We start from the raw sequence: 15,455 nt of genomic DNA, 5'->3' as shown, positions 1-15,455 counted from the left end.
CGAGTGAAACGAGATTCTCTTCAACAGAGTATCATAAACAGGTTTCTTTCTGTATTTATTTTTTCTTTTCTTTCAACCTTAACCCCCCTCAGAAAAACAAACAAACCCCACAAGTAATCATTATGGAGCAGAAGTGCTTATATTTAACATAAATCCGTCAGATCAGCACATCAGGACTATACAGACACTCAATATGGATATTTTGACTCTTTAGTTTTAAACAAAAGCGATCTTGATACGCTTAAAACACTGTGCAATATACATGGCCAACAGGGGGTTGGGGCAACCGGGGATATATCCCCTGGGCCCGGGCGATTAAAGGGACCCGGGCTAAACAATACGTATTAATTTTATAAAATAATAAATGTTTTTGAACAAGATCTAGGAGATGCCCGGGTGTTTCTTACCCCAAGGCCCGTGATCGCTCTCCACGGCCCTGGCAATATACGTGTCTGTCTATATGTCGATGATGAATGGTTATGTTATCAATCTTTGCGTGTTCGAAAAAATGTGCTTTCGAAAGAGAATGTCGTTGTTATATATATATATATATATATATATATATAGAGAGAGAGAGAGAGAGAGAGAGAGTAAAATGAAACCTTATCCAGCTCTCAGGACAAATCAGCCAATACAAAGCGCTGTTTTAAACACAACACGGATCACTTATCATAGTGTACTTATGGTGGGCTGTGAGACGAGCTGTGCGGACATAATATTGACTGATTCCTATTTTAATTTAACCTTTGGCTCGACGGTTCGTATTTCTGTCAGCTAATGTATACAAAGACGGTGTATTTCGGGCTGGATCAGGATATTAAGTTAAATAACACTGTCTTTATTCAAATCAAAGTGGATATGTAATCGACTTCTCCCGTGGTCCTGCAGACGCCCGTGTTATTATCAACAGTATATTTCAAGATAGACTCTAGGACGAAGATATATCAAACACGGCTATGAATAGAGACAGAACCGAACCTTGCGATCGCATCACATTCATAAGGTTAATGTGGGTTTTTTCCACTGGCTGCCTGTGATATATATTATTTGCTGGCAATTACCATTTCATCGACCTGAATTATCGTTATATGCCCGCAGCATTGATCAAGGACTCTCAACCAAGCTTAGTTACTTCGCCTGCATTCGTAATCCTATCTTCTGTAAATTGTTTTCATTAGTATCCGTGCATGTATATGGCTATCACAAACAACGATGAGAAACAGAAACAGAAACACCTGGATCATTCGGAGAGAAATCACTCGTCTTAATGACCCTGAAAAACAGAAACAGTTTGTAAATAACTAGGCCCCTGTGTGTCTTCTTACCCGTGAAATTGTGTATTGATATTGTTTTAGAAGTATACGTCTTTGCGGTAAAATCAGAAGGTTTACGGTGATTGGATCGGTATTGAGATATATATGTATATGTATGTACATGTATTCACTGCAAGGTGTGTGCTTGATTTGGCCAAACTATACCCACTTGTTCAATACCACTCAAAAACGACACAGAATAGGCAAATTCGAAGAGGACAATAATGGTGTCGGTGATGAGAAAATATTTGCCCAGGATTTTAATAAAGACAATTTTGTTTGTCGTCACATTTCTTCCTCATGTCCGGTCACAACAGAATGGCGATGTAAAATTTGACGGAACGGTAAGTACTTGTATTTCAGTGTCAGTTTTCAGTTATTCAAGTAACTATTCCAGGTAGGTAGATAATTGCCAGTTTGTGTAATATTTTTAATTAGGTCGCGTCAGTATAGCATTGTATTTTTTTTTCGCCTGCTTTAGCCAGTTGCGAAACTTATACGTGACTTTTCTGGTTGCAGCGTTTGAGAATTGCATTCTTAACTTCAACTATGAGAGCATTTTGACTTGAGACAGAAGTCTAGTCAGCGATGGCATCCGAGTTCGTATTCTATTTTGAGTTTTGTATGTGCGTTTTTGCTTGTACGTTATTGTACATGCCCAGATGTGACACAGGTGATTGGGCATATTTACTTATTTTAAACGGAATTTATAAAACGAATTTGAAAATTTTAATTCTTTTGCGATCCTTGGCGAGCAATTAGATTAAAATTATTCGACGAGTTTTATAACATTTGTTTGAAATGATAATAACTTCAAGATTACATTTTGTCGCATCACATTATCGCAGCTGTTGGTGCCATTTTTACACGGTTTTTTTTGTTATGATTCGGCCAGGGTAGGAACCCACGACCTCCGAGGCGGACGCTCTATCCACAAAGTCACCGAAGCGGTCCCGAATAATAGTAGTAAAATGAGTGAAATATATTCGTATGTTTCTTTGGAAACGCCTTTCCTTTGCATAAAGCTATGACGTAATTTATAACTTAATGTTGTGTTTTTAAAGGTGTCCATATCTGGAAATAATATAATTATATTAGATAAGACTGTAATCATTTGATAACTGAATTTAATAAAATGTGTTTTACATCATCAGTCCCCCATTAAAGGAAACAGTATTGAGCCTCATTGTAACATTGTCTTGACTAGCCCCTTCTCACCCCAACTTCGGCATGAAGTGTTTTAAGAAATACAAACTATGTAAGTTTGAACCATGTCCGTTATCTACAGTGTATGTATATTTACTTATCTAATGAGCACGTGTGTAACAGCCTTTTTGTGTCGGGTCACTGTTAGTATGCAACCAGTTCAGTTCAGTCATTTGAAGGCTCTTCATTTTAATCTCATTAGATCTTTTTAGTTCTATCTTGCCGCTGCGAAGACTATTGCCTTTTCCTAATGCCATGATTTGTGTGTATAACCGGATTATGAATGGCAATATGAGCGCATGAATACGCTAAATTGGATGCATTCGGTACTTTCCCCTCATCATGGCACATACCCACTCGTGGAATGAGACATTTAGATTTCTTCTATAACTAACATAATTTGGCTTGAAAGTGACATACTACTTGATGCCTCAATAGACTGATGCCTGAATAACTTTAGCTTCGCAACTGTGAAGGACCGTGTTTGATTTCTGTACTCGTCCTGTACAAGCGTATTTTGTCGCCCTTCCAGTATTGTTGGTTTTTTTCCAGTCTCTTTGTCATAAAATTTGACTCATTGCTTCGAGTAATAAATATTATTACAGAGTAAGCGATCTTGCTTCAGATCGTCAAATACAGCCATTGGATTGGTCAGGATATTTTAGAGTAATATTTGACGGAGAGTCCCGAATTAAAATTCAAAATTCACATTACACCAGCTTAGGAGTCCTCGAGAGCGTGTTGTTATAGGTTGGTAGAACTATTTGAGCAATGAACGTTTAAAAAAAAGTGTGAACAACGTCTTTGAATTCTCCTCCTTCCAAAGTCTGAATGGTACCGCCATAGTTATACAAGTCAGGCTGTTTAATGCACGGGGTTGCAAACGTTTATTACTTTAAATCTAAAGATCGGAAGACCCCCGCCCCCCACTCCCAAAACAACCCATATAATATGTCTGGAATAAAGATGGAAGACTGTATTAAACAATTATTTCAAATATGAATGGTGAATATGGAGAACGTGATGTACATCTGTATGTATACAATAGAAAGTCAGCAGCTGAATTGGTTTCTGAAAGCAAATAGTCGAATATCAGAAGGTAAATTAATTGATATGGGGACTTAAGACAACTGGATATTGCCAGGAGGGGAATGGCTAAAAGAAAGTAGTACAGAATTTAAGAATGCAAGAGAACATGCTGCAGTCTCATTAATAAGGTAATCAAGATGACAAAGGAATCTAAAAAGCGTAAGAATTTAGATAGCAGAGTTAGTTATCGGGTTGACGTGGAATAGGTAGTGATCAGTTCGAATTGGTAATGGAATGAAATAAGACTTAATACAATAAATATGAGGTGGCAGGGTAGTGACAGTCCTTTAGATGTAAAATTATTGGATCGTCGGTTGTTTAAAGAGGGAATATGGTGGTCAGCTACCAGTTATTTGTTTGGGTTTAATGCCGTTTTTCAGCACATGCGTGGCTATGCGTGGCGGTCAGTGTAACTATAGGGAGGAGGAATCCGGGGAAAACTCTGGCAAGCTTCTGGCAAGCTTTCTCGATTAGTCACACTGACCGAGCCCAAGATTCGAACCAACGCGGACAGAGGTGGCAGATGACAGTGATCGGTAAAGGCGAGCGCTTCAGAAAACTCGACCATCCGAGGCACCGTCAGCTTCCAGTAATATGACAATGTTTAGAAAAGAGCGTAAGGTACACGGGAACAGAAAGGGAAAGGACTAGAAAATCCAAACACACACACACACACGAAACATATTAGTAAACGGGACACAGGACCGGCATTAAACATTTTCATAAAGTTGTTTGATTTTTTGACGATATTCGTTCATGATATTATTGTGATATAGTTTGTTTTTTTTTTAAAAAAAATTGGACTGTAGTTATGCATGAGGATATTTGGACTAGACGTTTTCCGCTACAAACGTTTACTCTGCGTAGCAATTGAGATTTAGGGAGGGACACGTTTGAAATTTAATATGGGTCACAGACAGTCATAATTTTGCCTCTTTTTTGCATTCATTTGGGAACGAGAAGTACAACAATACTGGAACGACAGATGGTTTTGATAAACGTCTCGCCTAGTTACCTTCTAAGCAACAAATTACATTTCAGAACTTGAAATGAGATTTTATATTCCTTGGGAATTTTCACTTTGTCATTATACCCGCGTTTTGTTTTTTTAAAGACAATTCGGGTGAATGTGTGTGTGTGTGTGTGTGTTCCTGGTGTACTGTTCGTGCATGCATGCACACTGTTTGAGACAATTCACCAGAGCATTATGAATAGTTGTACACCTTGTATTTGTGTATTTATTTGTTAGTATGTCTGTTTATTTCACTTGTAAGAGTGGGTTTGATACAAAGAATGAAAGATATATAAAGTAATGTAGTGGAGAAGTGTCACGATATATTATATTAGCAGTTTTGTTTATACTGTTTTTTTTTTATAGAATAAATGATAAGTTTCTTACTGTCCATAGCTGAACAACGTCAGTTTTTTTTGTAATCTTCATTTCGTTTGTTATTTTAAAAATTACCCCGTGATTGCTGAGACGGACATTTTTCATATTCACCTCAGACCAGTCACATGTCGTAGCTCCGATGGTAGAGCGTCTTATTCGTAAACCAAGGGGTATTTACCCGCCCATGGTTGTCTCAGTGTGAACTTTATGAGGCACTTAACTCCGATTTTCTCGGCTAAAGAACTTCTGGTGTATGTTCATGAGTACGACATAGATAAAACATTCAGATAAATAGTCCTACATGTAAGACATAGCACATTTTGATTTTGTTGAGGTGCTATGTCTTACTGTCCAAATAACGGCCTTGTATAGTGTGTTCCGATGTCGTTGACATCGGAATGAGTAATCAAAGTTTCAGGAACATCTCACACATTTGGTAGCCAATATCGACATTTTTCCACTAATTTATGTGTAATTAATATACTTACTGTGCTGTCTTTATCCTGGTGGAATGAAAATATGACACTAGCAAATGGATGCATTTTCACGTTCCGTTGACATACATTTGAATTTGTTGCAATGCGACGGTAGTCGAGGTATGCCGAAGTAAGTTTAGGTAGGTTGATGTTTAGGATATGTTTCTTGAACGAAACGAAACGTTGCTTACAGTTCAAATAGACATAAAATATTTTTATTCGTTTCGTTAAAAAATAATGTTTCAACTTTATCCGATTTCGGCATTCTCGGCTTTCATTGCTTTCCAGCCCAATGAAAAGTAGGCCAAAGAATCTTGAAAACGGGCCCATTTCTTTTGTGAGAATTTGAATTTATTAGAGAAAAGGCATCATAGTAAGTAAAGTCTGACTAAAACAATATAACTTTACTTTGTAGAAAAGCGTCATTATTTTAGTTGTCAGTTGTATGAAATATTCCTGAAAATGTTACTTTCGTAACGATGTTAGTTGACATCAAAAACACACTACACAGCGCCATTAGTTAGGCTGTAAGACCCTGACGCCCACAACATAAGTATCAGCGTCGGGTCTTACAGGTAGGACTATCAGATAAATTGCCGGTATATTTGGAGTGACGTTGTGTTTGCGTGCGTGCGTGTGTGTGTGTGTGTTTTTTACTGTAGCACGTGTATACAATTCTCGTTCTCTTTCGACATATTCATATCTATTGTAACATTTTAGTCAGAATCTCATTTTATTTTGTTTAAGCAGTATAATTTTCACTCACTTTCTTTTTGTATACTTTTCTTTTCAATGATCACACTGATCCGAGATTGTCGAGAGGCAAGCACGTACGCACACAATCCCATACTATTTACTTCATCCAACACACCGTCTTCCATTTTCGTCATTCATGAAGATAGGTAGTTTTTATTAGCATGATCAGAGTAAAAAATTGGGGTTGATGCTTCAACAGCTCCGGCTGCTAGGTAGACTGTGTTTAACACGCATAACATAGTTTTACATCCTAAATTGACATTTTGAATACCACGTCCCAGACGTTGGCGTAAAAATACATGCAGTGAAATTGCTCAAGGGATTGTTCATTATTCAGCAAGATTATTGATGTACATAGACGTGTTAAAAATGTAACCTATTTGGATTTCATGCGTTTATTAATGATGCCATAAATTGTATGCCTTGTGGTATTTATCACCTCACTGCAATATTAAATCAACAGACCTTGAATATTTCACATTGTACAGTGTTGCTTGCGGTTTTTAGTCTCAACAACTTACTGCATAATGTGATTTTTCCCTTCAATTTACAATTTAAAACCTCTGAGCTACAACATTTAAACATTCATTTTAATTTTTCATTGAAGTGCCACCATGAATCGCATGTATCTTCTCTGTTGGGCCAAAACTGTCAATATTTCAACTGGATCTAATTGATTGCTAGGCTAGGTACTTTAGTTTCCATGTTATATATATATATATATATATATATATATATATATATATATATATATATATATATATATATATATATACCAATCCCGTTGCTAATGAATCTATAAAGGTAATATTACTATTTTTGTGTTTGATACCTTTTATCCCCCTCCTAATGACGTGAAGGTCGGGGTCAAAAAGTATACCCGTCCTAAAGGTTGTTACTATATTACTTTATGGACAACATTTCTGCCATGTTCGATGAATTTCCGGATAGAGTGTCGGATAGAAGATAGATAGCACAATATCCACGACCTCCCAACACATTATTTTGTTCAAAAAAGCGTCTTACAGTAGTTGACGACGACGCGATATCTTCTGAGAGTATAAACATGTAGTAACTAAAGCAGATCAGATGCTATATAAAATGTCCTCGGCGTACCTGTAACTAAAGCAGATCAGGTGCTATATAAAATGTCCTCGGCGTACCTGTAACTAAAGCAGATCAGGTGCTATATAAAATGTCCTCGGTGTACTTGTAACTGTCATGAAGCTGGCATTGTTCCTGACTAATTTGAATGCGATAAATAGGTTATATTAGTCTTTCCCACGGCTTGATATATTTTAGGATGCAACTGCTTCAATTTCACTCCTCTGCAGATAAAGTTTTCATTTACGTAACGCAAGCACAAAGCCAGACTCCTCAAAAGGTAATGAATACTGTATTTTTTGTCTTTTTTCATGCTTGTGTTCGCAGACGAACGTTCTGGATGGTTTTTGTGTTTCAGCACGGCTTTTGTGTTTCAGCACGGCTATTTTGGTGCTTTACAAATTTCATCATCTTCGGAACTCTTTCGTTATCTCCAGTTGGTTAATTCCTGGCCCTTCCCTGATTACACATTTTTCCTACCATTCAAAACCTATTCACATCCCCTCCCCGTTCTCCTTCCTGTGTAACTTTGTTACTTTTGTTGGCATCAAATATTTAGAAGCCTCTGTAAACGAGAGAAATTAGATCTGCAATATTCTTTGTGGTTCTTTTTAATTGCCTTTTTTTCTAATTCGGAAGGGCGTAGCAATAACTTTATACAAAATAACAATCATTATTTTAAAAAAATACATTTTCTAGTTAGTTATTGCTGTTTTTGAACCTTAAGGAAATGTTTTATTTATTTATAATTTAAGTGGATTATATTCATCCTTCCACTTATCAGGATGTTAAACATTAAGCTACAAGGCATGGAGTGTATAAAAATGACTATCGACAGCATTTGACCACTAAGTGTACATACTCGATTGCAATTAGTTATTATTATTTTTAATTAATTGTATTGTTGTTGCTATTATTATTAATATTATTATTATTAGTTGTAGTATTATTATTATTGTTGTTATTATTAATAGTGTACTTGTTATTATAATTACTATTAGGCACGGTAATCTAATATATCAGTATATTGATGTAATTTTTTGGAGAACTCAGAGCAACTGTGTATGAACTGTTAGATGTGAAATTGTAAAGTACCACTGTCTGTTTTCTTCATGCCTATTAATGCAGACGAACATTCTGGCTGGTTAATGTGTTTCAAGTAGAGCATATAAATTAGTATCGATAATTCTACACACATTGATATGTTTATTTAGAGTACTACATGCGATGACAGTCAGACTTTGTTGTTCATTTTTTCCCTGTATAAGTGAATAAAATTCGTTGACTTTTAAAGGATGCTTTATTTCTACCATGGAGATTTTCAGTTTTCCTCAGTATGGATTAGGATGAGATGGAATCTAAAAAATGACAGACAGAAGAAGATAACCCTCAATTGTAAACTGGTGGCATGGCATACATAAGCAGAAAATTAGAATTTGAATACTTAAAACTAAATATGTTCCCACGATAGTCGATATGATCCCTCGATAGTCAGTGTGTTCCCTAGGTAGTTAGTGTGTTCCCTGCGTAGACGATTTGTTCTGTCGGTTGTCAATGTCTTCTCTCGGCAGTCGATGTCTGCATGGCGCAGTTTACGTAGTTCTTATGTTTAAGTATTGTTCTCGATTCAATTTACTCTGCATACATTAACTTGGCTAAATTAACATAATTGCTTAACCGCACTCCTCAAGATTAGAGACATGGGTCAGATTGTGTAGTTTTGATTGTAATTTATTGAATTTCAAACTTAATTCTTTGGATTATTTGTCAAAGTTCGTAAAAAAAATTACGACCATTTATCGGTCTTGCTCTTCTTTTTCTTGTTAAATTTGTATTTACTTCCATACGATGTAATTATATAACCTCCCATGTTAGCTACGTAATTTTGTGTTAAGTGTTCTAGTTTCTTATGTTTTATGAATCATAATGGCGAGAAATTTCAACCGCCGCCTGTATTTTAGTGTTCTTGTGTTGCCTTTTTGATCCAAACGAACAAAGCAATTATCATAACGAAGTTGCGCTCATTTTCTCGAACAATAATTAGTATTAAATCATATTTATTTGTTTCGTCTTTTTTTTCTTCAAGCAAACGTCTTTGTATAATTGGCATCCATATTGTTGTCTTTTGGGTTTTTACTGAGCGTCACTTGTACGATTCTTCGTTACAAGTGCAACGTAGATAATTGATAATGTTATCACAGCGTCGCATATGACCGTCTGAAAAAGTTGTACAAGTTGCAGAAAGGTATCGTGGAATACCAGAACACTAAAGTCAAATATTATGTCAAAATAGGTTAATGTTAAGATACTCAGTATCAAAACATCTGCTCTAAGAGGTGCGTGATTAGTTAATATGATTGGTCTTGACGTCATGATAAACAAATATGATACTCTCTGAGTCATAATTAGTCCTGATATTCCGTAAAATGTATTTTTACGGAAATTAGAACTTTACACAAAAAATTATTTCTTGGTAGTTATCTTTTTGCGTGAAGATTTGACGGGCTCTGTTCGAAATTTGTTCTCTTTACAAGATAAAGAAAACCTATCAAGCAGAGACAGAAACATTGATAAGACGACCCCCTGTTTGAACCTTCGTATTTTTCCGTCTTGATATAGTTTCTTTTCAAGGCCTCAGTAGAGAAATTCAGTATTCCCAGCAAATAAAAATTAGGTCAGTTTTCTGTGTCGGATGAAACCGAAAACAAAGAAAGAAATGCCAGTGTCCTTATTCTGCAGTCGAAAGCTTACTTGTTCATTTTATTTGATATATTTTCCGTTTTAGTTGGTATATAGACTGAGAATGGCAATTTTAATATTTTTATTTTTGATTAAATTACGAGTTCAGATTTTTGCGGAACTAAGGTTTTGCTGGTGACAAAAAAAGCTGTCATCACGACTACAAAAGAAACCGCTTTACCGTGGCAAATATAAATTGATATACATATTTGTGTGCATTTGTCGATGCTCCAGTTATGATGTTATGTCATTTTAATGATTTTTGCGCGCTAAAAGAAAACGAAAATAAGAATTTCGTTGGTGCTATTTGACCTCGACTTTGTATTTTATACATTTGGCGACCCTTGTGTTTTACAATTGCAAATCTTGTTGGCTTGTGCAATTGCGAGTCATTTCATAAAGGATCACAAATATACACAACTCTGAAAGCCTCCGAATAATAAATAGACAGTATATATTTTCCTCTAGGAAGACAGACATACGAAAACTGAGAACAAAAAGGCTTGTAGACTGGTACCCATGTCCCACCGTGCGATCGTCAGGATGACGGTAATAAAGTGGGCGAAGGTACTTGGCTAAGCTACATAAAGCGTTTAGAAATGCCATTTGGCAGACCAAGGACAAATGTCTGGAATAACGTGCATGATGACCTACAATCATCTGGCTAATATGAATTGAGTGAACCTTTAATGCCATCATCCATGGTAATACATTAATTACCTTGCAACAAATACTATTAACTTATACATTCTGACGGTACGTACTCTGCTATTATTTCATTATCCTAAGAAGTATTCTAAAAAAGACCCCAAACGATTACATTGATTTTCTGGCGAATTCTTACATGTTTTCCCAACATGTGAACCGTTTCCTACAACGTAGCGGTGTTTGGCCTTGATCAATAAAAAAATGAGTCTGATACACCACGCCACTGTTAGCTGTCAAGTACCATGTGCTTCGGATAAATCAATTATGCTGTGTACGTCTAAGTACCCCGTCTCCTCCCCTGGCACTAAGACTACTTATGGAGAATAACAAAGTATATTCATATATTTTTTTTTTTTTTTTTTTTTTTTTTTTTTTAAGACGGAACAACAGTGAGAAAAAACAACAATGTTTATCTGCCTCGGAAATAATTTGTCTAATGTGGTGGCGATTCGTAAGGGATTATCAGTAGAGTTTACGATTGTCTGTTGTAACATTTCTGAAAAAAAATTCATTGTAACTTAATGCCGCATTTGTTAAGTTCACAATTTTATTTTTAGTGAATTATATTTTCATTGGAAGGATTCCACATCATAACCTATACGAATCATATATCCTCGATGAAATACGTATTAAAAACAAAATCCCTTGAACAATCTCTTGTCACGTGTACAGTATGAAAACTACGCGTAAGAAGTGTAAGCGCCGAAAGTTGCTTGGTCTATTTACTTTAGAGAGCTCACATCTGAAACGTCAAGTTGTGGGATCGAATCCGTACGTTGATTACATGTTCTCTTACGTCAAATGCCAAGAAAAAGAAGGCGTTTTGATTCTCTTATATTGGTGTGGCCGCAGGTTAAAATTCGGTAAATGATAGAGAATTTACCCAATTGGAATGAGGCACATGGCAAGACAAATAGGATAAACGCTGATTAAGATCCAGGTGCAATAATTTAGCGGTTCTTCGAATAGAGCCACGTGCAGGGTGCTGGCAAATTCTTTCTTTGTTTAGATACGATTAGTTCTTGCAATGTTTACATCCAGAAAGATTGGGTAAATAGCAGAGTCTGCCCTTGCAGATACAATTTGTATTTAGCAGACACCACGTACTGAAAACTGCTGATTAAAACAGACATTTGTTTAAGAGTATGCCATTTTCTGTTTGCTCTGGAGAAAACGATGTGTCAAAGGCGGGCGGCTTCTGTGTTAGTTTTGAGCTGCGTTACTCGTAACTTCTCTGGCAGTTCTGTTGCCGAAAATACTCCTCACTTGTTTGAATATATTGAAAAAAGTCGCAACAGTTATTGAATGCGTCAGTTTTTAACTACATAGAATAATTTCATTTATTCAAAGTAGCATGATGGTCTTCCAGTGAGCATAATTTGTCAAAAGCCGCTCACATCTTTAGACCTTACAAAAACCATGTTTTTCTCGAAAGAGGAGAAGAGCGAAGTAGCTAGGATTGAAATCGTATCATCTATCCGCAAGCAGAACACCTCTCGAAAGTAATACCGTAGGTAAATTAGTTTTTACATTAGCCGGAAGCCATTCACTCCCGTAACCACAATCGTAACATCACATTGCTTTCTCCACCAACCTATATGAACAGTTGGACGCAGTCATATTCTAATCATAATATTTTTGCAGGTCTAATATGGTGGTCTTTGATTTCTTTCGAGATGTTTTCAGGTTTTCAGAAAGGCCGAATATATTGTACAGTGTTTCCTGTTCTTGGTTTAAACCCTAACCACAACTTCCAGGCAGCAATTGAGTGCTGTTACCGATTGGATTAATTAGGTCGGATTACTTACAGTACAAATGGAATGTCGCAAGAGCGATTTTCCTCGAACTACTTGAAATAGAACTCTCTCTCTCTCTCTCTCTCTCTCACACACACACACATACAAAAACACACTGAAAAAAACCCAAAATTTGTAAAACAAATGCAAAATAATTTTGTTAATTATGTTCTCATATGTTACTTACGCTAAATCATATGTCCATTCTCTCTCTCTCTCTCTCTCTCTCTCCAAACATTAAGGAACATCTTATTTATCAGAAAACGTAGATTGCTTATTTTGGTTTATCCAGTTCAGCTTATGTCTTTGTTTTGGGCCTTGCAAGGAATGTTCCTGTACTTTCCTTTTGTTACGATTCTAGACAGAAAGAAGCAAAACCCCACAATTTTTTTTTGGTAAAACTTAACAGATAATTTGATTCCCTAAGTTGTAAAATGAAAATGTTTTAGGAACTTACAATATTATGAATGTAATCCAAAATAATCCTAAAATGTTATATCACAAGTCCAAAAGAATAGAGTGTTCTGAATGACACCCAGTCTTAGAATGTGCTGATTTACCAGTATCCTTGATTATGATGAAGTGATAAAAGTCTTAATGTATCACAATGGCATTGTCCAAAACTCCTTTGAATAAATTCACATATTCTCCAGAGATGCTGCTTTAGTCCAGAGTCAATGAGCACTGTTTAACTCCAATAGATAATTTAAATAAATGTTTCATCTCGAACTAATTCTAAAGATAACACTAAGAATATATGCAAACTGATATTAAAACAAGAACATAGGAAGTAGATATGAATTAAATGTTGAACTCTTCGGCCTAGTGTACATGCTAAGGCAATATTTTCCTGTTCGATCTATGTCACAATATCTCCCACGTGATATATTTTACAATATCTCCAGCAAACTTGACAAATTCTTGTATTTTGTTTTAAGACACCGATCACTTCTATTCAGGCATTATGGGATTGCAATCCATAAGGAAGATTTACTTACTTCAGAGTTGAAGAGTCTTACAACTTTGCACCTACGAAAATGAAGATTTAAAAACGGAAGTGCTTCAGTAAGAATAGGCAATTGTACACTTTGCAAAACACATATTAACTCAGTTTTTGGAAAGAACTGTGCTTAGTTTAAACTTAGTTACAAGAGATGTATTAGATAGGCTTCAGTAAGTCATGAAAATTAACACATTAATGGGGCCACGTCTTTGGAACTAATTAGCTGTTCTTAACATACAGTCGTGACCTCAGATATGGTCAGTGTAGGGGTAATGTCCAAAATTGGATGGTAAAATCGCCAGATAGTAGGGTCACTTTTTTAGCGGCTTTGGCGCAGAATTTATCTCCAGCTAGACTTTATTAATGTAAGTGTAGGATTTAGGATACTGTTCTTCAATACATCTGATGTCATAGACTTTAGCGTAGTTAACAAACTTGAACCCTACAAATCAGAAATATACGTATATGCACCATAACAGTTATACGCGGTACAGCTTATAAAAATTTCTATAGCAGCATGTATCTGCAAAGATCTGGTGTATTGCAAAGGCATTTATTGGTCCCCCCCCCCCATATATATATATATGAGACCAACAAATGCCTTTGTAATGCACCAGATCTTTGCAGATACACATTACTATAAGAAATATATATATATATATATATATATATATATATATATATATATATATATATATATATATATATTTGAGTGTCCGCGGTCCACTTCATAAAAGGCTGAAGTAATTTGTAAATCCTGATCTTATGTTTTGTTTACAGTCCAAACAGTCATATACCTACACATATAATCATCACAATTGAGTCGGGAAGCAAGGTATACAAAAAGTCCAAGCCCTGCCCTTGAATGTGCGGGGCCCAAGGCAGCATGCGAGGTTCCAAAGCAACAAGCGATGAACGGGGCCCCAAGCAAAAAAATTGAGAGTTGATTTCCTGAAAGCGCGGGGCCCAAGGCGGTTACCTTGTTCGCCTTGCCCTAGGGCCGGGCCTGAAAAAGTCATTAAGCTGTCGTCACTGTCTTTCATTCAAGAACTTCAGTTAATCATGCAATAAATACATCTTGATGCACAGAGAATTTGCTGACGCACAGCAGCTGCTGCAGCATTCATTCTGTTGCGAGAAAAAATGTAATGTCTTGTACCTGACGAGTTATGAAGTAATCGATAAATCTCTTTTTATTGTTGCGGGTCCACATCGGAGTTAATGCTGTTTCAACCAAGCTGGTAAAACCCCGAATGTGTTTATCTTGTTAGTTCAGGACAATTATCTTCTCTTGATTGTAGTAATTGGCTTTAATCCTTAATATGATTTTGGAGTCAAACAAAACTCGAGTACGCATTTTATCCAGAAAAATCAATTTGCAGGATATTGTGTTTTATCATATTTTGTTGTATTTAGGAACTCTCACATTTGTAAACAAATGGATTAACGTGTGACTTAATAAAGTAACGAAAAATTAGGCTAATTTATATGTATCTCAATTCAGTCTATCTGTTACTCTATGTATGTATGTATGTATGCTTAAAATAATTTCAATGTATGTATGTATGTATGCTTAAAATAATTTCAAGGAAGATATACTCTGTACACTAGACTGTCAGTTACTGACTCAACCAGGTGACCATATATATATATATATATATATATATATATATATATATATATATATATATATATATATATATATATATATATATATGTGTGTGTGTGTGTGTGTGTGTGTTTTGGATTTAGCACAGCGCCTAATTTATTGAAACTTTAAACGCTCTACAATATTATACAAAACATAAGAACATATACAGCGACAAGATTACAAAAACAAACATCATGAAATTACAAAACAAGCATATGCTGGTA

At 35.8% G+C, this 15,455-nt stretch overlaps 1 long non-coding RNA gene across 1 annotated transcript in view; it reads left to right on the top strand.

Annotated features, from left to right (window-relative positions):
* The first annotated feature begins 655 nt into the window (after positions 1 to 655).
* LOC149799254 (uncharacterized) overlaps positions 656 to 15,455 on the top strand; it is a 29,168-nt gene continuing 14,368 nt past the window's right edge. Inside the window, exon 1 of the long non-coding RNA XR_016421125.1 lies at positions 656 to 1,657. This is a non-coding gene — a long non-coding RNA (uncharacterized LOC149799254). The remainder of the gene's footprint in view (positions 1,658 to 15,455) is intronic.

The sequence above is a fragment of the Sinohyriopsis cumingii genome, chromosome 5 (genome assembly GCF_028554795.1).
Source record: "Sinohyriopsis cumingii isolate HCF-2022 chromosome 5, ASM2855479v2, whole genome shotgun sequence".
NCBI classification, from domain to species: domain Eukaryota; kingdom Metazoa; phylum Mollusca; class Bivalvia; order Unionida; family Unionidae; genus Sinohyriopsis; species Sinohyriopsis cumingii.
Note: the sequence above shows the minus strand (reverse complement) of the source record. Positions and strands in the feature narration are given on the sequence as shown.